The following is a 14418-nucleotide window of genomic DNA, read 5'->3' on the forward strand; positions in this document are numbered from 1 at the left end:
CACACATCCCTGGTGTCTCTATGTGTGTCCAAATTTCTTCTTCTTATAAGGAACCCAGTCAGATTGGATTAAGAGCCATCCTAAGGGCATCATTTTAGCTTTATCACCTCTTTAATGGCCCTATCTCTGAATGCAGACACATTCTGAGATATGGAGGTTAGAGCTTCAACATATCAATGGAGGGAGAGCACAATTTCATCTAAAACACACCAATAATATTGGGACGCCTGGGTGGCTCAGTTGGTTAAGTGTCTGCCTTCGGCACAGGTCATGATCCCAGGGTCCTGGGATCGAGCCCCGCATTGGGATCCCTGCTCTTTGGGGAGCCTGCTTCTCCCTCTCCCTCTGCCTGCCGCTCCCCCTGCTTGTGCTCTCTCTCTCTCTGACAAATAAATAAAATCTATCAAAAAACAAAAACACCAATAATATAAACATAGCAGTTAAATAAAGAAGCATACAATTGTTAATGGAAAAATGTGGTGTTGAGGAGGCATGGACACAACCAGCCGGAGGTCAGATGTGATAGGAAATGCACCTAAACTAGAGTTGTGGATGTGATAGAGGAAAGACCACAGCATCTCTTACATGGGCCAGCCTCCCTCATCTGGTTATTTAAAAAGAGCATGCATGTGCGTGCATATACACACACACTCTATAAATGAAACATAATACATAATAGTTTGTTCTACCCCTTCACAATTGGGAAGTACTAATCCAGGTGAACCTGTCTATTTTAAGGGCTAGGAAACTGGCTGGCCCAGTTTCACACATTGCATTACAAACAAAGCAAGAATGTCTCCTCACCCCTGAGCCAGTTTTCGACTTTTCTTTCCTTGACCATCTCGTTTGCTATTATTTTCCATTGTTTCACCTCTTGGTGGCCAAAACCAAGCCACCATTCTCACCATATTTTAAGTTCACAAAATTGGAAGAACTATTCACAACCACCACGCAGACAGAACTTCCTTGTGCAAATATATAAGCTGAGGGCCAAAGATGCAAACAAACCTAGTGTAGGGGCTAAGGGCAGACTGCTCTAAAATGCGCCACTTTGGCATGTTGATTATTTTATATAAAAGTTACTTAAGAAACAGCCAATGCAAAAAGAACACTCTGACCCCCACCTCCCACCCTCCCATCCCTACCTTTGTCTCCAGAAAGCAGGAAATAAAGCGCCTAGGTGAAAGGTACCCTGCCTGTACCAGAAGGTAAAGAGATATCCTGATCACCAAGGATAGGGAATTCAAAGCTGAAAAGGTTGTATGAACAATCCTTGTTACTTTTACTAATTTAGTACCCAAGGCCAAATTAGTTTAGGAGTCCTTACTAATTGAAGCACCTAAACAGAAGTTTCTTTGTCCTGTCAATTCCTCACAGACTTATTGTCTCTGTCTAAAAAGTAAAAAAACTGCCTGTCTTGGTCATTTCTTTAGGTGTTGCTTCTACGCACATATAGTTAAACTTTGGGGCTTTTTCTCCTGTTAATCTGCCTCATGCCAATTTAATTCTTAGACCAGCTGGAAGAACTTTGAAGGGCAGAAAGAAATTTTTCCTCTCCTACACTAGTCAAGTTCACCCAGTGGGAGAAAGAGCTGAACACAGCCCCTCACTTTCAACCAGGTACTCTTTCTCTATACCCTACCACACTTCTTCCTCCCCCCTGCCCCTCACATGGTGCACAGTAGACTCAAGATATAAATTAGAAAGAAATTAAAAACTGAATTTATATTTGGTCAAATAAAACTTTAAAAGAGTCATTTTCATCTTCTACACTTTTCTAGGTTTGAATTATAAGATCTTTACTTGCAAATACCAGATGCACTGTTTTAAAAATTCTTCTTCCCACATAGGCAGTTATGGAATAATACCACATTGACAAGTGTTAACTATATCATGTTCATTTTCAGAAAATGTAGAATAATGTTCTATCTTTTACTTAAAAGAAACAGATAACAATGATGCACTTGGTGTTACTGCTTTTTAATTTTTTTAAAAGATTTTATTTACTTATTTGAGAGAGGGAGAGACAGAGCACGAGCAGCGGGTAGGGGTAGAGGGAGAGGGAGAAGCAGACTCCCCGCTGAGTGGGGACCTCAGGCGGGACTCGACCCCGGCCTCTGGGATCATGACCTAAGCCGGAGGCAGATGCTTAACCGACTAAGCCACCCAGGCACCCTTACCACCTATTTAAATATACCTAATGATGTGACACAAAATGCTAGAAAAAAAAATGTTTTGAGAAGCATATTTACTTCTACAGCTTTCTCTCTCCAGACTAGACAGTCTACAAAAATGCTCCCCTAGGGAATGTTTGTGTTTTGTTGAGGGTTTCACTCCCTCCTTAATTGCTGCCTTTTTTCATGACGTACTCAAGATTGCCACAGGAGGGAAAGCCATATCTTTTCTTCTAAAGGAAACAGTCCAGGGAAAAGCCCCAGAAAAACCGTCATACTGACTTAAATATTTCATGAGAACTATTTTTTTTTTTTTTTCATGAGAACTATTTTATTACTGAATTAAATTCTCAACACTTTGGGTTTGTTTTACTTTTCAACTAACACAATAATTATTTCAGGAAGCTAGTGAGGTTGACCTTGCAGTTAAAATAGGGATGTTGACTATGATTTTAAAGTGGAAAAAGATGACAAATAAATACAGTAGGATTGTGGAAGATCAGAGGCGCTGTACACCCACCCATCCCAGGCACTACCGGGAAGTTAAACCACTAAAGTGGAGACGAGCATTCTGCATGCCCTGGATAGTGTTACATGCAGTGGGAGTTCAAATTCACCGTTCTCTTCTCAGGTTGTAAGCAGCCTTAGAAATGTGCTTCCAGATACTGTGAATGGCAATTCACTTTGGAAATAAACTGGAAACCCAGTCTTTTGCAGGAGTAAGAGCTGTGTAAAATTGCCAGGCGGTGCGTCTGGGAAAGGTCGGAGCCAGAAGCAAACATAAATGCATTTGGCCACAAAGAGCTTCCACGCCTCACTGTACTGCCCAGCTTGACCCACACAGACTCATTGCTTCCATTCATGAAGTGCCTGGCTCCCCTAATGTTAAGAGGATTTACAAGGCCTCCTCAGTGGCTCAGTTGGTTAAGCATCTGCCTTAGGCTCAGGTCATGATCCCGGGGTCCTGGGATTGAGTCCTGCATCCGGCTCCCTGCTCAGCGGGGAGTCTGCTTCTCCCTCTCCCTCTGCCCCTCCTCTCCTTTGCTTGTGCTCTCTCTCTCTCTCTCTCAAATAAATAAATAAATAAACAATTTTTTTAAAAAAAGAGAGGATTTGTGAAAAATAATGAATTTAAAAAGAACAAGATTTTCTTTCAAACTTTGAAGAAATGTTGAGTCAATATTTCAATAATATTATTTTCATTCCTGAAAAAAACATTTTGATTGTAGTAACCAGCTGTTCTCCAAACCTCTAAGGATTGAAAATGAAAAGGAAATGACTTTTAGTTGCAAAATGAAGAGTTTATGTCAGGTTGAAGAAAGAACATCCCGATAGCAAGGCTACAGAAGAAAACCTTCTTTTCTGATGGTCATTTACTACTATTACATGTTTTAGCCATCTTTATACTATAGAGCTGTAATGGTTCAAATTCTATCAAGCATTCTCTTGAGGGAGCTGATGGTTTCCCGGAGCCTGGAGAAGTAAGCAAACACTGAGGGAAAGTGGAGGGGGGATGATAGAAGGCAGACACAGGACTTAGCTAGGCACCCCACAAACGCAGGCACACTAACTGTTAATCCAAATTTATTTTTCTAAATTTTTTTTAAAGATTTTATTTATTTATTTGACTGAGAGAGAGACAGCTAGAGAGGGAACACAAGCAGGGGGAGTGGGAGAGCGAGAAGCGGGGCTCCATCCCAGGACCCTGGGATCATGATCAAAGCTGAAGGCAGATGCTTAACACTTAAGGACTGAGCCATCCAGGTGCCCCTGTTAATCCAAATTTAAAATGACAACAACAGTTCTAGCAACTAGGACAAGAAGAAAAACAAACCCAGTATGATGGCTCCTGGAGCAGCTTCCAGCAACTGGTACAGTAGGAATTCAACAGGAGCGAAAGCAAGAAGACCCAATCCCTTCCTACTACATGCTGGAAATCAAGCCAACTTGTAACCATGCCTGCTAGTTAATAATTACCTTAGATAAAAGGATCTGTATTTGATTAGCTCATAAACTTCTATGCACTTTTGTCTTAGGTGCTTTGCTTCTGTTTTGTGTTTTTGCTCAGGGTATTGGTTGTTTATCATAAGCATTTGCTTGCTTGCTTGCTTTCAAAACTCCCACTCTAGAAGAACTCAGCCATTATAGCTTTTCTGAGTTTTCTCCTAGCATTTAGCTGGAGAACACCCACATAACCTGGCAGACTGGTTTTATTTTCGGTTCACATTCTCAACAGCCCTGGACGGGACACAGCATCTTTCTCAGTTTCTCTGTGAACTTGCATTCCCATTCTAGAAATGGCTTTCTTCTCCCGCTCATCTCTCATCATCCCTCACCGTGCCCTCTCAGAGCGGGTGACCTTATCTCCCTTCACTGAGAAAACAGCCCGAGAGGGAAGTTTCTTATCTTCCCACCACCAAATCAGCAAACTCCCTGTACTTTTGGGTTCTCCTCCTGCCACAAAGGAGGCAGAATTCCTCCTCCTGTTAGACACCTGTCCCTCATGTGGCTCTTTGGACACAAAATCCCTCTCTCTTCTGCAAGTACATGATAGTCATGCCTTTCTTTTCTGCACAAAAGGACTTTCTCCTGGATGACCTGACTGGCGAGCCTGTCAGAGTCCCTCTGTTCCATATTCCTTTCCCTCCATGCCTCCATGTTTCTGCCGAGTTTACCGAGAGAGCTCTCTAGAGGGTCTGTTGCTCACACTGTATCGGGTCCCCAGACTCCTCACCTCCCATCCACCTGCCACCTTGCTTCCACTTCCTTCACACTCTGTGCCCTGCACTCCACTGAAACTGCTCTTAATCAAGATCACTGGTGACCTCCGAGTTTTCAAATGAAGTCACTTTTCTCTCCTCTGTTTGCCTGGAACCACTTTTCCTCCTTTGTGCCCATGACATCACCCTAATCCCTGGTTTTCCATCCAGCTCCCTTGGTGCTTTTTTGCAGGCTTGGGTACAAATGCTCTGCCTGGAGCCCTCAGCTTGAGCCACACCCTGCTCACTCCATTCACCTCCCACGCATGGCTTCTCATCCCTCCCAGCTCTGCTCACGTTTCATCTCAGGGAACCCTTTCCATCCTTCCCCTCCCCAGGTTATTCCCAACTGTTGAAACCGGGTTGCTTCCTTTATTATCTGTTTATTGTTGGCTTAATTATTGCCTCTCTCCTCCACGAGGGAATGAACCATCCCTGCTTTATTCACCCAGGTATGCCCTAAAGGTTGCACAGTGCCTAGCAAGTAGTCAGTATGAATGAAAACTTCCCGAATTGGTGAAGGAATAAATATGTACCTAGCCCAGTGATCAACAATTCCTGGCTGATATTAGCATCTGGATTTTTTTTTTTTTAAACCCAACAGGTAAAATTCTTAAGTGAAAGAGAGAGCACAGATTTTCTAAATTCCTTCCTATAATACCTGTTCTTTTTCTAAGTATTAAAAAAATACATTTTTTCCTAGGCACGCTATATACCATATTAATAAAAAGCTGGAAATTATTTTTTCCTCACGGAAAATTGTAATTTATACGAGGGTTCTTTTCACTCTGACAATAGTTCACAAGGTATTACTCAACCAAAGCAATCTGTCACTCTAAAACATAACTTAAACAGTAAGAATTTTTGCAAACACTGAATGGGTCTCACAAAATGGATTCTTTTATTGCTTTTCATTGACAGCAGAGGCATCATTAGTGATGAGGATAAGGAAAAAAATCTCATGTAGCTATTGTGAACTTTATGTATTTTAAATATAAATCCTTGGTAGTCACCACCTCAAAAAAAAAAAAAAAGGTACCAAGTAGGGGCACCTGGGTGGCTCAGTCAATTAAGCCATCGACTCTGACTCTTGATTTCGGCTTAGGTCAGGATCTCAGGGTCTTGGGATTGAGCCCTACGTCTGGCTCTGCACAGAGTCGGCTTGGGATGGCTCTCTGCCCCTCCCCCTGCTCACACACACACACTCTCTCCCTAAATAAATAAAAATCTTAAAAAAAAAAAGTACCGGGCGCCTGGGTGGCTCAGTTGGTTGAGCGACTGCCTTCGGCTCAGGTCATGATCCGGGAGTCCCTGGATCGAGTCCCGCATCGGGCTCCCTGCTCGGCAGGGACTCTGCTTCTCCCTCTGACCCTCCCCCCTCTCATGTGCTCTCTCTCTCATTCTCTCTCTCAAATAAATAAATAAAATCTTAAAAAAAAAAAAAAGTACCAAATAGTAGATTATAAGTAACCATCTTAAGAGAGTGCAATTAAATTTTTAACCCAGAAGCCTCTTTAAATTAGAATGTTTGCTATGTGGAATCTTCCTGAAGTAAGTTACTAACATCTTCTTCTAAGGATCAAGGATCTAACAATACTTTGGTGTCATTACCTGAACATGAATTCTCATTATATATTGAAAGTAGTGATTTAGAAGACTGTGTCATGAACTGTGGGAATACTCTACCGTTATCTCTTTAAGATCTAAGTTCGTGACTTCAATCAATTTTAAATTCATCTGCCTCTTCCTCATGACAGTTGAATGGAAAGGAATACAATACCTGTTTGAGGTTTGTGGTATATATAACAAGGGACTGATGGATATTAACAAATCTTAATTACAGATGCAGCTGTCTATACAGCATGTCCTCATAAGTACATGCACCTTTAGGCGCTTTTCCCCAAATTGCTTTTCTATAAATTCTTACAAAATTGCTTTAAATTACTTTTCTCAATACTTTCATAATATTGAACCAAATACATGAAAAAAGTCTACAAAATGGATTACTCTTTTGTTTCAATAAATTAAAAATGAGAACCCGGGGGCGCCTGGGTGGCTCAGCGGTTAAGCGTCTGCCTTCGGCTCAGGTCGTGATCTCAGGGTCCTGGGATCGAGCCCCGCATCAGGCTCCCTGCTCGGTGGAAAGCCTGCTTCTCCCTCTCCCACTCCGCCTGCTTGTGTTCCCTCTCCCGCTGTGTCTCTGTCTGTCAAATAAATAAATAAAATCTTTAAAAAAAAAAAAAAAAAATGAGAACCCGAAGAAAACTAAAGATACCGTTGATCTATCTGCCTCCAGCCTACCCCAGGCAGACATGACCTCTTCTATAGTTACGGATCCAGCAGTCAGCAAGAATACCTCCTTCCTTAAGGGGTCTAACATCCCAGTTTATTGTCTCTGTACTGCACTCAACCCGCTCATCTTATTAAAGCTGTGGGCATTCAAGTGTGGAGCAAATTGGAAATGTGTCAATTTACTGACTGAAATGCAGAAGCTATTTGCTGACCCACGTTTCCAGTGGTACAGTTGCATCCAGCAGTCAAACCTGCCCCAGCTCTGCATTAGTTACTATGAAATTATGCATATGCACAATAAGCCATTTTGTAACTAAAGTTGCTTTTCACCCCTGAAAAGGAGTATCTGGTTTACCATAAGCTCCTGGATTGTCTGGAAAGGTAAAATAATGATGATTTTTTTTTCCTATAAATGATAAATCCACGGTCAGAGTAACCATTTTGATACAAACATTTTAGGCCGATTTCCAGGATTAATAAGAATGAAAAAGAGCAATAGGCTCTGTAGGTTATACTTAGAATATTCTAAGAGAATGAGCCACTACCAAATCGAAGTAAAACCTTTGGTAAATTTAGTATTTATATAACTCATAGTGTGTCTATTTCATATTTTTGGCTAAAACTTCATATTCTTTATTTTCTTGAAGTGACATATATCCATATAAAATGCTACATAGTTCCAAGACAAGAAATTCTAAACCATACACTACTTTTTCAATAGTTTTTTAAATGTTTGTGCAACTTCCTCTATTATGTTAATCAGTAGCCCAGTTATAAGAGCAGAACAATTGAGTTACTATGGAACTGGGATGTGTATTTTCTGGTTCTTTCCCTATAATTTTTCTGATGTTAATAAAAATCCGAATAAGCTGACAGCCTTAATAGCATGCATCAAAACTGAAAATATAACTCAATCAATTAATCACCTGAAGCATACAAAATGCATGAAAATGGAAATTATAAGACTTGGACGTTAAACAATTTCACTTTTCTGTATCTTTCTTTTCACATCTGTAAAATGTAAATACCTGCTCTGCTAACTTACATGGTTACTGTGGGAATGAAGTTCTTAAGCAACTTCTTTATAAACCACAAAATACTATGCAAATGAAAGGTATTTTGGGGGGCACCTGGGTGGCTCAGTCGGTTAGGCATCTGCCTTCAGCTCAGGTCATGATCCCAGGATCCTGGGATCAAGTCCCATATTGGGCTCTGTCCTCAGTGGGGAGTCTGCTTCTGCTTCTCCCTCTCCCTCTGCCCCTCCCCCTGCTCATGCTCTCTCTCTCTCTCTCTCTCTCTCAAATAAATAAATAAATAAATAAAATCTTAAAAAAAAAAAAGAAAGAAAGAAAGGTAATTTTGGCCCACTGATATATTTTCCAACTGAGTAATCAAAAAACAAATTGTATATTAAATAGTAAAGTCAAAACCTAAGCAAGATAAGCTAAGTATTATATCTACGTGAGTTTTATGTATTATAAGATCATGAAGTTACCCATATGATGGATATTTGTTTTCTAATTCAAAACCCCCTGTTACTTAAAATGCCTAAATTTCCCTGCACACTCCAGAAGTCAAGGGGAAGAAGATTAAGGAAGGGGGATCGGGTCTTCACTACTGCATGCACTGAGAAGAGAATAAACAAGAAAACTGGGTGCAGCCTCTCCTCGCTATCCCAGTGGCTGTCAAACGGGCATAAGGATCACTTAACCAGCTTGCTGAGTTTCTCTCAAGTCATTTGAATTCATTAAATAAGTAATTAGACTAGTAGTGCAGCCTTCCAAATCTGCTTAGGGTGAGCCCTGAATTATTTCATATTTTCATATTTAATAGTTGTACAAAAGGGGAGATAAACTGTATTTTCCAAGAATGTTGTAAGGGTCAAAGAGGATCAGAACACAGACTCCAAGAGCAAGAGTAGCAAAATTTTGGCACATCTCTTTTTTTCTCAGGCAGGTGAAGGTATCAAAAGATCAGATCAGGATCTGCTCTATTTTCTGTTCTTTGGAAAGGACTCCAGAACCAACCAACCTTTGGGTTCCCCCAACTGTCACTGCCCTAATCATCAAGGAGTAGGAGATGAAGAGATACTGATAATTAAATTTATTTTCTCTGAGTCAGTTCTTTTTTCTCTCTCTTTTTTTTCTAAGATTTTATTTATTTGTCAGAGAGAGAGCACAAGCATGGGGAGTGGCAGGCAGAGGGAGAAGGAGGCTCCCTGCTCAGCAGGGAGCCCGATGTGGGACTCGATCCCAGTATCATGGGATCATGACCTGAGCCAAAGGCAGATGCTTAACCGACTGAACCACCCAGGCATCCCCTCTCAGAGTTGTTTCTTGACAAAAACGGACACTATTTTTCTTACAAAACCTTTATAAGGAATCATGTAACCCTTAGTCCTATCTTCATCTTCTCTACATGTCATGAGTCTGGATGTTCCCAGAGCTGTGGGAACTTCTATAAGGGTTTTGGCCCTCTTTGAACCCTCTTCAATTTCTCTGATTTTGTAGACTATGACAGTCTATGAGAACAAAAATGACTTGCTTTAATTTTTCTATGCATCTCACCCAGCTTTAAAGAACAGGCTTCAGGCAAAATAAGAACAATCTTCCAAAATTGAGAAAAGCAGCATTTATAGAATTTCTACCTCTGGTTTAACATTTAGCCTTTGATATTAAGACCCCAAACACTTCAAAATTATTGAGGACCTTAAAGGGACTTGGATTATGTGAGTTATTTCTATTGATACCATATTAGAAATTAAAACTGAAAAATAAAATATTTAAAAATCACATCGAAAGAGGCAATTCATAAACATAGACACATGAGTGGCCATTATAAAATTGCCCAACCTTATTTCTGAAAAAAGTGTAGATTTAAACAAGATACCATTTTATACAACAATTGACTAAGTTTTTGGATCTGTTGTTTGTTCTGTTTGAGTGATTACACAGTGTTAGTGTAGAGAAATTCTACTCTCCTATATGACTTATAAACTGATACAATTTTTCGGGGCACCTGGGTGGCTCAGGTCATGATCCTGGGGTCCTGGGATCGAGCCCCGCATCAGGCTCTCTGCTCAGCAGCGAGTCTGCTTCTCCCTCTCCCTCTGCCTCTGTGATCTCTCTCTCTCTCAAATAAATAAATAAAATCTTTAAAAAATTGATACAATTTTTCTCAAGAGCAAAATGGCAAAAATAATTCCATGACATTTGTTAAATGTTTCTGAGAATCCCCCAAATACTCAATTATTATGATTACTTCTATTTTACAGTTGAGCAAAGAATGGTTTGATAAACAACTGGCTTATGAGCTCACAACTTGTAAGTAGTGGAGCTTTTGTTAAAACCTGGGCATACACTTTTAAGAATCTATCCAAAGGACGTACAAAGATGTATACAAACATTTATATAAAGGGTCTTAGCTGAAACATTATTTATAATAGAAAACTAATCCACCTAAATATCCAACAATTTATAATCAGCCAATATAACATTTCCACAGACTAAAAATTACATCATGGTGAGAACCACTCTTGCTCATGGATGGATTGTCATTACTCGCACAGTGCCTGACACATAGTAGGGCCTCAATAATATTTGTTTCAGATATGAATGATTACAAAATTATACATGAGTATAAGAAAATCATGTTTTAACAGAAAATTTCATGACTGAGGAGTAAGCATGTTATAAAAGAGCAAAGAGTAGTGAGTTAAACTAATGAAACAAGGAAGCCATTAGACAATGTGACTTGAATGCCTTGGTGGCCTAGATAAGCAAACCAAAATCTAAACCGGTCTAAAAACTAAACCTACAAAATTGAAACATAAGGACAGCCAATCACAAACAGCCAACTAAGCTTTAAACTATAGACAATAATTTCGTTAGGTTGACTCCACTCTTTCTTTACAAAAGTCTCTCTTTGGAGATCCTGCCGGGAAGCACTTCTATCCACTTCCCTTTGGCACTGTCCCATTCCAATCGAGTTTTATTCAAATAAACTCTTAAAATTTTGATATGTCTCAGTTTAGCTTTTAACAAATATAATCACAATTTTGTAAAATCTACATGTGAGTGTAAGGATAGAAAAAAGCCTAGAAGTATAAACAGATGTATATACATGAATTTGTGTCTCTTTGTCTCTGTACTGATGCATAATAGTTAATAAATATTTGTTGACTGAATAAATGAATGAATGACATTTTAAAAAGAGTTATCCCTTGAGGGGATTATAAGTCATTTTTTCCTTTCTTCCTTTGCAATTTTCTATATCTAAGGAAATTTAAACAGTAAGCAGGAATTATCTTTGTAATAAGAAGAATATTATAGGGGCGCCTGGGTGGCTCAGTCGTTAAGTGTCTGCCTTCGGCTCAGGTCATGATCCCAGGGTCCTGGGATGGAGCCCCACATCGGGCTCCCTGCTCAGAGGGAGGCCTGCTTCTCCCTCTCCCACTCCCCCTGCTTGTGTTCCCTCCCTCGCTGTGTCTCTCTCTGTCAACTAAATAAATAAATAAAATATTTTATAAAAAAAAGATTATAAAACAATCCTGCTGGGAAATATTGTTAGGAATTTTGGAATAAAAGCAGTAAATACAGACATCCCATAATCCAATAAAATATAACTTGTATCTTATTGTCCTATTTGTTTTACTTACTGCATTCAGCAATAAAAAATATCAGATGTTACAGAAAAAGGCAAGCTTAATATTGTTCAGTTAGTTATTACAAGGGTTGAGTCAAGAATCTAGGTCACTTGGTTTTCAGGCAAGTAGTTTTTTCCATTACACCAAATTGCTTAGAGTCCCAAAACACTAATGAATAAATGAGAGTATGGGCACTGCAATATTCACCATTCAACAGTTCTTATAAGCAAAATGATTTGCTAATTATTTGATATGAGCAGAAAACTCCGAAGTTCTAAAAAACACTACATGTTCATGTGACATGAATTGTTTCGGAGCGTTTGTGATCTTCCTAACAGTGTTTCCAAATCTGTGCCTGTTGGAGCAGCATTCGTGCATTATTCTGGGGAGGGGTTTATAGCTTTCATATGATTTGTAAAAGGGTCTGTGACTGAAAAAAAAAAAGTTGAGAATAACTAAAGCTATGAAGTCTGCAAGCAAGAGGAGGGAAACAAACGGAAGGTAAATAAAAGGCTTATGAGAGGAAAGGGAACCTGAGCTAACTCTGTCTTCCTCTTTTTTATTTCTGGAACATATGTTTTAATACGCAAATGCTTGGTTTCATGATTTTGCTTTCTAAGTAGTGACACCAGGAAAGATACTGATGGGTTAAAAACACAGCCAAATTATCTCTCCGGAATGAACTTTATCAGGTCCTAGGAAATCTATTTAATAATTTTCCTTTTCCTAATTAAACACAAATGCAAAACGCAAATGCAAAATACTTCCAAAGTATGCATCTTTTTAACATTGTAAATCACTACTGGGGTATTCTGCATTTATGTCTAAGTAGAAAAAGGAAAATTATTAAATAGGTTTCTTAGTTTCTTGTCCCATAAAATGTGCTGCCCTTTCAGGAAGTTTGTAAAGCTGCTTTGAACAAATGCAGAATACACACTTCTCTGTGCCTTTCACAATTATTGCTTAATTTAAAATTTAACTCTTCCTTGGCTCGAGGACAGAAGCAAATACTTGTTTCCTATCCCCATATCCGGCTCCTCTGGAATAAAATTTAAAAATTCTTCACAGGGTTTGTTTCACTACTATTCCCTGCAAATATCTCTTGGGCCACAATTCCAAATTTCTGCAACAAACAGAAACAAAGCACAACACAAATTCTCCTTGAACTCAAAGGTTATATATGCAAATATCGTAAGTGAGAATTGATACCCATCCAAATGAGATGCCTCTAGCATACTCTTCAACCACCTTAGCTGAATAAATGCTTACATCATCAACCCTTGTGAAGAGCGTTTCTTGTTCTAGTTTTTGAGACGAAAATCATTCTTTTTAACACTACCATGAACAGAAGTTGTAGGAGCGTTAGATATGTTAATACACTCTTATTTCAAATCCAAATGCCCTTTTAAACTTCTTTTTCTAAAAAGAAATGACCAAAATAGCATTCACACTCAAAACTTAACTTTATTATTTGCTCAAATCTTTCGCAGCATCTAGTTTGGAGCTCTGATCTCCCAGCCCGTCAAATAACTTAGGGCAGGGCGAATCAGCATACCAGGTGGTGTACAATTCTCTTTTCTCTATTGTCTTTCTTTTCGCCCAGCACCGCAGCATATGAAAAACCCAGGAATGCTTTGCATAAGTAATCGTAATGACTATTTTTTTTAAATTAAAACGTCACCGAGCCCCCCAAACTCCATCGCTAACAAGGCACGGGGGCTGTCAAACAGCGCGCCTCTCCAGTCTGGGCTGGGTCACCACGGGGTGGCATCACGTGGAGCTCTAACCGGAGCCACCTCACTGGAACGCTCGCTTTCTTTCGGGGCTCTAAGCAAGGGAAACAAACACCTGATCGTCCCACTCCCCTGCACCTCCAGACCCCGGAAAGCAAGCTGGTATTTGTTAGAAAGAAATTAAATTCCCTGACCTGTGTCTCGTTTCCAAAAGGCAGAGGAGACGCAGACTTGGTAAAGCAGTGAATCCCAGGTTTGCCTCCGTCCTTTCTCCCTGCCAAGTAAGATACAAACTTTAAAAAGCTCAGGAGGATGAGGGGAGGGAAGTGGAGCCGGGCAAGAGTAAATATATTGCTTACTGTTCCCAGAGTTATATGAGATTCTTCGGGCTCCTTTTTGCCTCTGGCTTTCTGTCAGGATCCTTTTTTCCGCTGGGACTACAGAGAAGTTCAAGTCTAATCCTTGGTAGGCGGGGCTAAACTGTGGGCTGGTTTCCTTTAGACTTTGCAGATGTTTTTAAGGTGGCATGAAAGAGGAAGAGGGGGAAAGCAGTGTTCTCCAAGAAGCGGATATCTTAAATGTAAATGTTTACTTATCAGTCTGAAGTCACAAAACGTGCGTAAAATAATCTGTAAATTAACTGGTGTAAATCACATGGATGCTCCTGGGTGTGCCCGTGTGTTTGTGTGTGGGAGCACGTCTTGTCCTTAAGCAGTCACTGCTTCCTCTCCAATCTCCCCCAAACAAGTAAGGACAAAGTTGAAAAGATGAATAACCTAGAGCATTTTTGCATTCTTTAAAAAAGCAAAGTTTAT

The 14418-nt window shown here is 39.9% G+C and overlaps 1 protein-coding gene across 3 annotated transcripts in view; it reads right to left on the bottom strand.

Annotated features, from left to right (window-relative positions):
• Positions 1-14079, bottom strand: part of PLA2G4A (phospholipase A2 group IVA) — a 151407-nt gene extending 137328 nt beyond the window's left edge. Inside the window, exons 1-3 of one of the 3 annotated variants that reach the window (XM_078078035.1) lie at positions 13963-14079; positions 13798-13877; positions 13334-13697 (exon numbers count right to left, since the gene is read on the bottom strand). The gene's annotated coding sequence lies outside the window, so the exon portion shown is untranslated. The remainder of the gene's footprint in view (positions 1-13333; positions 13698-13797; positions 13878-13962) is intronic. The other 2 variants (XM_036070942.2, XM_036070943.2) reach the window with 2 other exon arrangements.
• Between the last annotated feature and the right edge of the window lie 339 nt (positions 14080-14418).

The sequence above is a fragment of the Halichoerus grypus genome, chromosome 7 (assembly GCF_964656455.1).
Source record: "Halichoerus grypus chromosome 7, mHalGry1.hap1.1, whole genome shotgun sequence".
Classification (NCBI taxonomy): Eukaryota; Metazoa; Chordata; class Mammalia; order Carnivora; family Phocidae; genus Halichoerus; species Halichoerus grypus.